The sequence below is a fragment of the Taudactylus pleione genome, unplaced genomic scaffold, assembly GCF_031769625.1.
Source record: "Taudactylus pleione unplaced genomic scaffold, aTauple2 ptg000130l, whole genome shotgun sequence".
In the NCBI taxonomy this organism is placed as follows: Eukaryota; Metazoa; Chordata; class Amphibia; order Anura; family Myobatrachidae; genus Taudactylus; species Taudactylus pleione.
The window spans coordinates 567,264-574,510 of NW_028284532.1; the positions used below are offsets into that span (position 1 = coordinate 567,264).

A 7,247-nucleotide genomic window follows, 5' to 3' on the forward strand; every position below is an offset into this window, starting at 1 on the left:
CTTTAATCGGAGTCGCCTGCTGCGGTCCACGATTAAGCCCTGCCCCCGATATTTGCTTCGCCCCCTTCTGCTGCTGCTGGCCACTATGCCTTTCCCTGCCTCTGAAGCAGTAAGTAATGTATATATGTATATGTGTACTGTGTCTATGTGTGTCATTCATATATATATATATATATATATATATATATATATAGGCCCCCACACATTTGTTGCCCAGGGGCCCCCACAGACCTTAATCCGGCCCTCTGCACATTGAACTTAGGCCCTGCCCGCCTGTACATCCTCCTGTTGGCTGAGCCTCTCCACATGCTCACGCAGCCACCCATCTCACTGCAAGTGAGTGTCTGTACACAATAACCTTAGCACAGCACCACACAGACACTTCCTCTTGTGAAATCATAGAGTATGACAGCTCTGCTCTCATTCTAATCTAGCACTGGTCGCCAGCCAATGGGAGCTTGTGAATCGGCAGCCACTGCTGATTCGCAGCTGGTCCGCGAGTTCCTATTGGCCCGCGTTTGGCACCTATCACCCCCCCTTAAAAAAACACAGTCTAGATCCGCCCCTGATCCAAGACACACACAAGGCTTCCTGAGATCAGGATACACCACACTTGCTTTATAAGGTCTGTACTAACCATATTTTTGTACTTATAACACACTCTGCTCTTACTTCTGTACTAACTATATTACACTCTGCTTGTACTTCTGTACTAACCATACTACACACACTTTTCTTCATACACACTTTCTGCTTGTACTTATAACACATTATTTTCTTTCTACACACACTTTCGACTGTATTCTGCTTGTACTTATAACACACTCTCTTCTTTCCTATTTACAGTATAATTACAATGGACACTGCTTCACATATGCTATGCAAACATTCCCACACATGCATTTCATTCTGTATCTTTTTCTCTCTATATTTTCACATATACACAACCATACAGAGATATATATAAGCTCACCTACAAATAATTGTTTCTCAGATAGATTGCCATCCACAATGTATCAATAAATCACTGATTTGCCGGAAGTGCATGAGAACATTTATCCCTTAATTATACATACAGTACATCATATATTCCCCCATACACACATACATGTACACTTCTCACACTACTTTCAGCCATGTGCTTTCTTTATCTCACATTCTTTACACACGTTCACAGAGAAGAGCACAATTATATAGCACTTGCCTACACCTTTTCTTACATACACACATACATATATATATATATATACACAGTATATATCTGCATGTACACTAAGATTATATACTAAGAAGGATTAAATAGAATATGCATTGACGTTTATTTAGCAACTGCATGGGGTAATTCATTGCTGGGATTGAAGTTAGAAATTCAGGGCCTGATTCAGAGCCGGACGCAAGTGGCCGTTCGCTCGTCCGCCGTACGAGCGGAAATAATAAAATTCCAGCGTTCGCTCGTATGTTCGTTCGCAGCTAATTTTCCGCCCCATAGTCTCCCAACCCCTCCTCTAGCTAGCGAACGTTCTAAATATCGACCGTCCGTCTCCTCTTTGGTTGCAGGCAACGCTCGCACAAGTCAATTCCGGAAGTGGCCCTGTCAGTTTTCGATTGCCTGCTATTTCATTCAGCAAACATACTTGAATCGATTAATGGCAATCACTATATTAATTAGCGTAATTGTTATTCACTTGTTTGCAATCCTTTTTTTTTTTCAATGTTAATATACTTTATTATTGTTAGAGTGTGTCATTGCTTCCGCAGAATACGTACGGTTGTACCAAGGGGATGGTTCTTCAAAATTAAAAGTTGGTTTGAATGCTACTATTGTTTGCGTTTTTTTTTTTTATAGGCCGATTTATCAACTTTTTTTAAAATATTTAAATTAGCTTACGCATGTCACTGCATCAACTCACATTATATTTGTGAGGGTGTAGGTCACATGACTCATACAATAACCAGTAGAATGGTTTCTGTTAATTTACAAAGTACATTAGCCAATCAAATTTTTTCTAGGACCTTTATTAAAACTGTTTTGTGTAAAAAAAATCATTGCCTTCATGAGAGCCGCCGCATTTTGTCGCCGTGAACTCCTGGTCCTCACTGAAGTGATGGACCAGAGAATCACCAATTACACACGCCCCATCACTAACCTCCGCAAGCGGCGCCGCCTGCGTGCGATCAGCTACCGCAGAAATATCGGCCAACTTGAAAGAAGGTGGTCCGATCTGAGGCGCAGATCCCCACGCCTGTTGGCCAATTTGCGACAGCAGGTACAGGAAAGTAAGGGTTTTTTTTTTTTTTTATTTAAAATGTAAGCATACCTGAGTGTGCATGTTTACCGTATAGCCCTGTTTCTTTATTTGGGACATACCTGCGTGTGCATGTTTGCCGTATAGCCCTGTTTCTTTATTTGGGACATACCTGCGTGTGCATGTTTACCATACAGCCCTGTTTCTTTATTTGGGACATACCTGCGTGTGCATGTTTACCGTATAGCCCTGGTTTTTTTTTGGTGTGTAATTTTTATCACAAAAAAAATAAATATGCAATAATAATAATTTTTCTACATCATTTAGGGGCTGAGCGCAGACTCCAACGCCAGCGATGTCGGGCTCGTCCCCTATCCCCCACTCCCACCCAAACATCCTCGCCCAGCTCTTCCCCAAATTCCCCCTCCAACCCAGACCTTGCCGACCGTGAGGCCCCTCCCTCTCCTCACATTCCCATCCCTCCAAATTCACACTCCCCTCCACCCCCCCCCCCTCTCTTTTCCTCACCCTCAACTTCCTCCCAAATAACCCCTCCTCCATCCGTGCTGCACTGGCCCACCTCTGATGAGGACGATTTTGGGGCTCCAGGCCTAGTCAGCATTATGACCGGTATGTTTCCCTTTTAAACTATGGTTGTTTTTTCATTATTTTGTTTTTGGTTGATGTTGTCCTTTTGCCTGTGCAGTTCAAAATTGTAAAGTATTTCTAATGTTTTTGATATATATCTTTGTGAAACAATGTCTAGGATGTTTTCCCCTTACACATATGACACATGTCCAAACACTCATACTTGTGTCTTTCTTGTTTACGGTACCAACAAATGTTGTATTTTTGCGTAGTTGTAACTCTCTTTTGTGTTTTTTTTTTAAGAATATTTTTTTACTTTTTTTTTCAAAAATCTTTTCGTTTGGCATTCCTTTTGTTTTGGAGATGTTTTTTTTCACCTTATTTGGTATAGTCTGATTTTTTACTTGTTTTGGAAAATATAAATTAAGGTGTCATTTTAGTAATCCGCACATTTTTTTTACCCACAGAGGACCAGAGGCGTAACGCAGAAATTTATGCTGGCTTGCAGATCTTGAGGGGCCATGTCGTTGCCATGCTTGTGGCCTTGGATCAGATTTTGGCGCGCCTGCGCCACTAATTTTTTTTTTTTCGCTATAAAAATGTTGTTAAAAATAAAATTTATTTGGATTTATTTAAGTCTCATTCCTTGTGTGTAAATCTTAAGATTGTTGAACCTTACATAAGTCTACTATTTGTCCCTGATTTTTAAAGAAATGTAAATTTGTTTGTCGAAAGCTCAAGTAAGTATGTAAGCTTGCACATTAAACACATAACAATACCAATAGGTTTGGAGAAGTAACCTCAAAATGTGATTATTTTTTGGTGTGGGTAATGTTAAATTTAAAGCTACCTGCTTAGGCCTACAATTGCAAACATACTGATTCACCATAATACCTTTGGGGTTTGTTTTCAGCAACAAAGCAGGGTACTAAACTTTTCCAAATAAGAAATTACAGTATTAGGCATTAAGCAACTTTGCATTTTTAGAAACAGGTTACACTTGGTTGTAATTTACGATGGAAATGGTTGGTGAACGTAAAATAAAATTTTAATGCACACAAATAATAAACACCAAGTGAATACACACAATAAATTCAAAAATTCAAAACACACACACACACACACACACACACACACACAAGTCAAAAACACACCAAAACCCCCCAAAAAACAAAATCATGAACTGTTTGAAGAAGTAGCATGCCAACATGAATCCACAAATGAGGAGAAGAAATCATTGTTCCTGAAGTTATATCCAATGTGTCCACATAAAGTCATTTGTGTTGATCAGGTAGTAGGCATGGATTTTTATGGTCATTTTAGGGATTAAAAACAAAACAAAAAAAACAGTTAAAAGTGTACTTTAAAATATTACATGTCTACATTGTGGCATTTTTAAACATTATGAGGAAATAATTACCTAAAAAATCTGGCCACAACTTCATCGCGTATGGCCCCCCCACATATTGACCTCCGACCAACCTCGGGGGGGCCGTCCTCAGGCAAGGCATCCTCTGACTGCATTGGGACACCACTCCTTATGGCGATGTTGTGAAATATCCCACACAGGACCACAATTTTCGAAAACATAGCCAGGAAAAATACATGAGGTCGCCACCAGAGCGGTGGAGGCATCTGAATCGGCCTTTTAAAAGGCGGATACAGCGCTCCACCACCTGCCTGGTGGCTGTAAGTGCGGAATTATACTGACTTTGTGGCCCTGGTGTGGGAGCCAAATAAGGAGTGAGCAGCCAGGGCGTGCAAGGGTAACCACTGTCTCCTGTGAAAACAGATAAAAAAACATACGCATTGTCTTTTGTCTCTAAATTTAATAGCTGTTCAGAGCAAATAAAGAGAATTCTCCGTAAGAACTTTCCGTTATTGAAGATGGATAGGATCTTAGCACCATTTGTTGGGAGTCAACCGACATTAACATTTCGTAAAGCTAAGAATCTTAAAAATTACTTATCACCAAGTTTCTTTATTAATAATTCCTCTAAAGAAGGCACCGAGTTGGGAACTTGGTTGACAACAAAACCTAAAGGCTGCTTTAAATGCGGCAAACAATCTTGTATCACCTGTCAGTTTATTTTACATAGAAGTACTGTTTTTAGATCTATGTCATCAGAAAAAAGGTACGATATAGATAAGTTTATTAACTGTCAGTCCAAATATGTTATATATTTATCACATGTAAATGTGGAAAACAGTATGTGGGTCGGACAATTAGAAGTCTTAACACGAGGTTTCTGGAACATAGAAGAAATGTGATTAAGAAAAATTGCCAACATAGTGTATCGAGGCATGTTACTCAGTGTCATGGGGGTGATGTTAGAGAACTCTTGTTACAGGGGATTGAGCAAATATCACCCACATGTAGGGGGGGATAGGTTCAGTCTCCTCTGTACAAGAGAGGCATATTGGATTTTTATGCTAGGGACCCTGGTACCAGGGGGACTAAACGAAAATATTGAATGAAACAGTATTCGTTGAAACTCCATTTTTTCATTTTTTATCTGTATATACAGATTTAGAAATGTATAAGTATGTTTATATATACTATTTGTCGTTATAATACACTGAACGGGTGTCTATATTTATGGATACAATTCACATTTAAGTATATATGTGAGCATATATAATGTATCTATATATTTTATGGATATTTTTTTAGGGGAAGAAATATCTATTTTGAGATTGGTGTGCATAAGAGATCTATTTTGTTGTGCCATTTTTGCACTTAATGGGGAAGAACGGAATGATGATTGATAATATTATTTTTGTAATCAGTTATTTAATTACCATTGTATTTAGAGACCAAAATAAATAATAAATGAAATTTGAGATCTGGAAGTTGAACCTGGGACCATTGGGTTGCTGTAGCTGACATTCCCCCAAGTGCGCCACAAGAGTGGCTGTACAACATAGTGCTATTTTCTGGTCTATTTATGTTTATTCATGTAGAATGTTGGTTTATGTGCGATCCTTTTGAATGATGCCATTTATTTATTTATATATGAATATATTTAGGAAGGATTTTTCTTTTTTATATGTGTATGTAATAGAATGTATTTATATTCTGAATGATCTTTTTTGATAGAGTGATATGTTTGTTTTGTCACAAAATCTTAGGTGCAATTATGCACTGGTTTCTGAGACACAGATGTTTTATAATTAATTAATTGATTGATTGTTGAAAACACCCAATTGGTTGTGAGTGCTTTAAAAGACTGGAGGAGAGTCCCCCTCTATTACTGACCTTCTGAAGAAACTGCCATTTGAACCAGGCAGAGAAACGCGTCAAGGACATTTATAGGGACATTGTTTGGACCAGTCCTGACCCCTGGCATATCTGTGGATACTTACTGGATGATATTCGTGGAGACTCAGATGCTGGATGCGATTCCCTTTATACACGCTATACGCTAAAAAGATTAAACACCGAAGCCAGCCAGGAGTGTCTGATACAAGACTGTGACTACGCCCATTATTATTCCATATGGGGCGATACATGACTTATGAATGATAGTAAATATCCATTACTCCTTGGCAAAATACGGCGGGTGTTGCGCTAACAGCGGTGAAGACTGATGCCGGATTGAAAACGGGATACGGCCAGTGAGAGCTCTATTATATCGGAGCAGTTGATACCATTATACCCTACTGCTTTTTGTTTCTTTTTTTTCCACAAGAAGAAGCCACTTAAGAGGTTCTATTCCTCATTTGATAAAGGACCTTTCATATTTTCTCTATAAATGAATAAGAGATCATTAATTGATATTGGATAAGATATATATGAACAATCCTGGCAGCATTGTAGCATTGCTACCTAGAGTGAGATTGTGAAAGAATATGATCGGTTACATGCTCTAGTGGTTTCTAGGCACGTTATTGTTTATCAACAGTCAAGTGGGGATATATCAGGATATTGTTCCATTATAATTATATATATATGTATTATTGGAATTGTGTGGTGTATGGTTTTATGCAAGCCTAGCCAAGAACTAGGTACTTTTATATTATATTATTAAATATTAATGATTTTTTACATCTGTGTCTTAGTTAACCTATGATATCGTGCACCCTCAAGTGGAATAGTTTATTCTATTCCTCTTGTGTATATATATAATCTCAAACCATTAAGTAGTAACAGATCTACTTTATTGGGGAGCGGCGTACTATAGATTATGATATTATTAACAATCTAACATCATCAGATCAATTTAATAGCGCCTGGAGACTGAGTTTGTGGTTAACTCATTGTTTGTTCTAGAAAGATAAAAAAAAACATCAGGACCATTGTGTAACAAGCTTTGCATTGGTTTCAACAGAAGGTGTCAACTTACTCAGAAGCCACGCATCACCAGCTTGTAGGTTGTTTAATTTGTGCCAAATCCCTGATTGCCGGATGAC

At 38.5% G+C, this 7,247-nt stretch overlaps 1 long non-coding RNA gene across 1 annotated transcript; it reads left to right on the forward strand.

Moving 5' to 3' along the window:
* The first annotated feature begins 570 nt into the window (after nucleotides 1–570).
* On the forward strand, nucleotides 571–3,465 carry LOC148523482 (uncharacterized). The gene is made up of 3 exons (XR_015878450.1): nucleotides 571–625; nucleotides 2,574–2,876; nucleotides 3,302–3,465. It is a non-coding gene; the product is annotated as an uncharacterized LOC148523482 (long non-coding RNA).
* The last annotated feature ends 3,782 nt before the right edge of the window (nucleotides 3,466–7,247 follow it).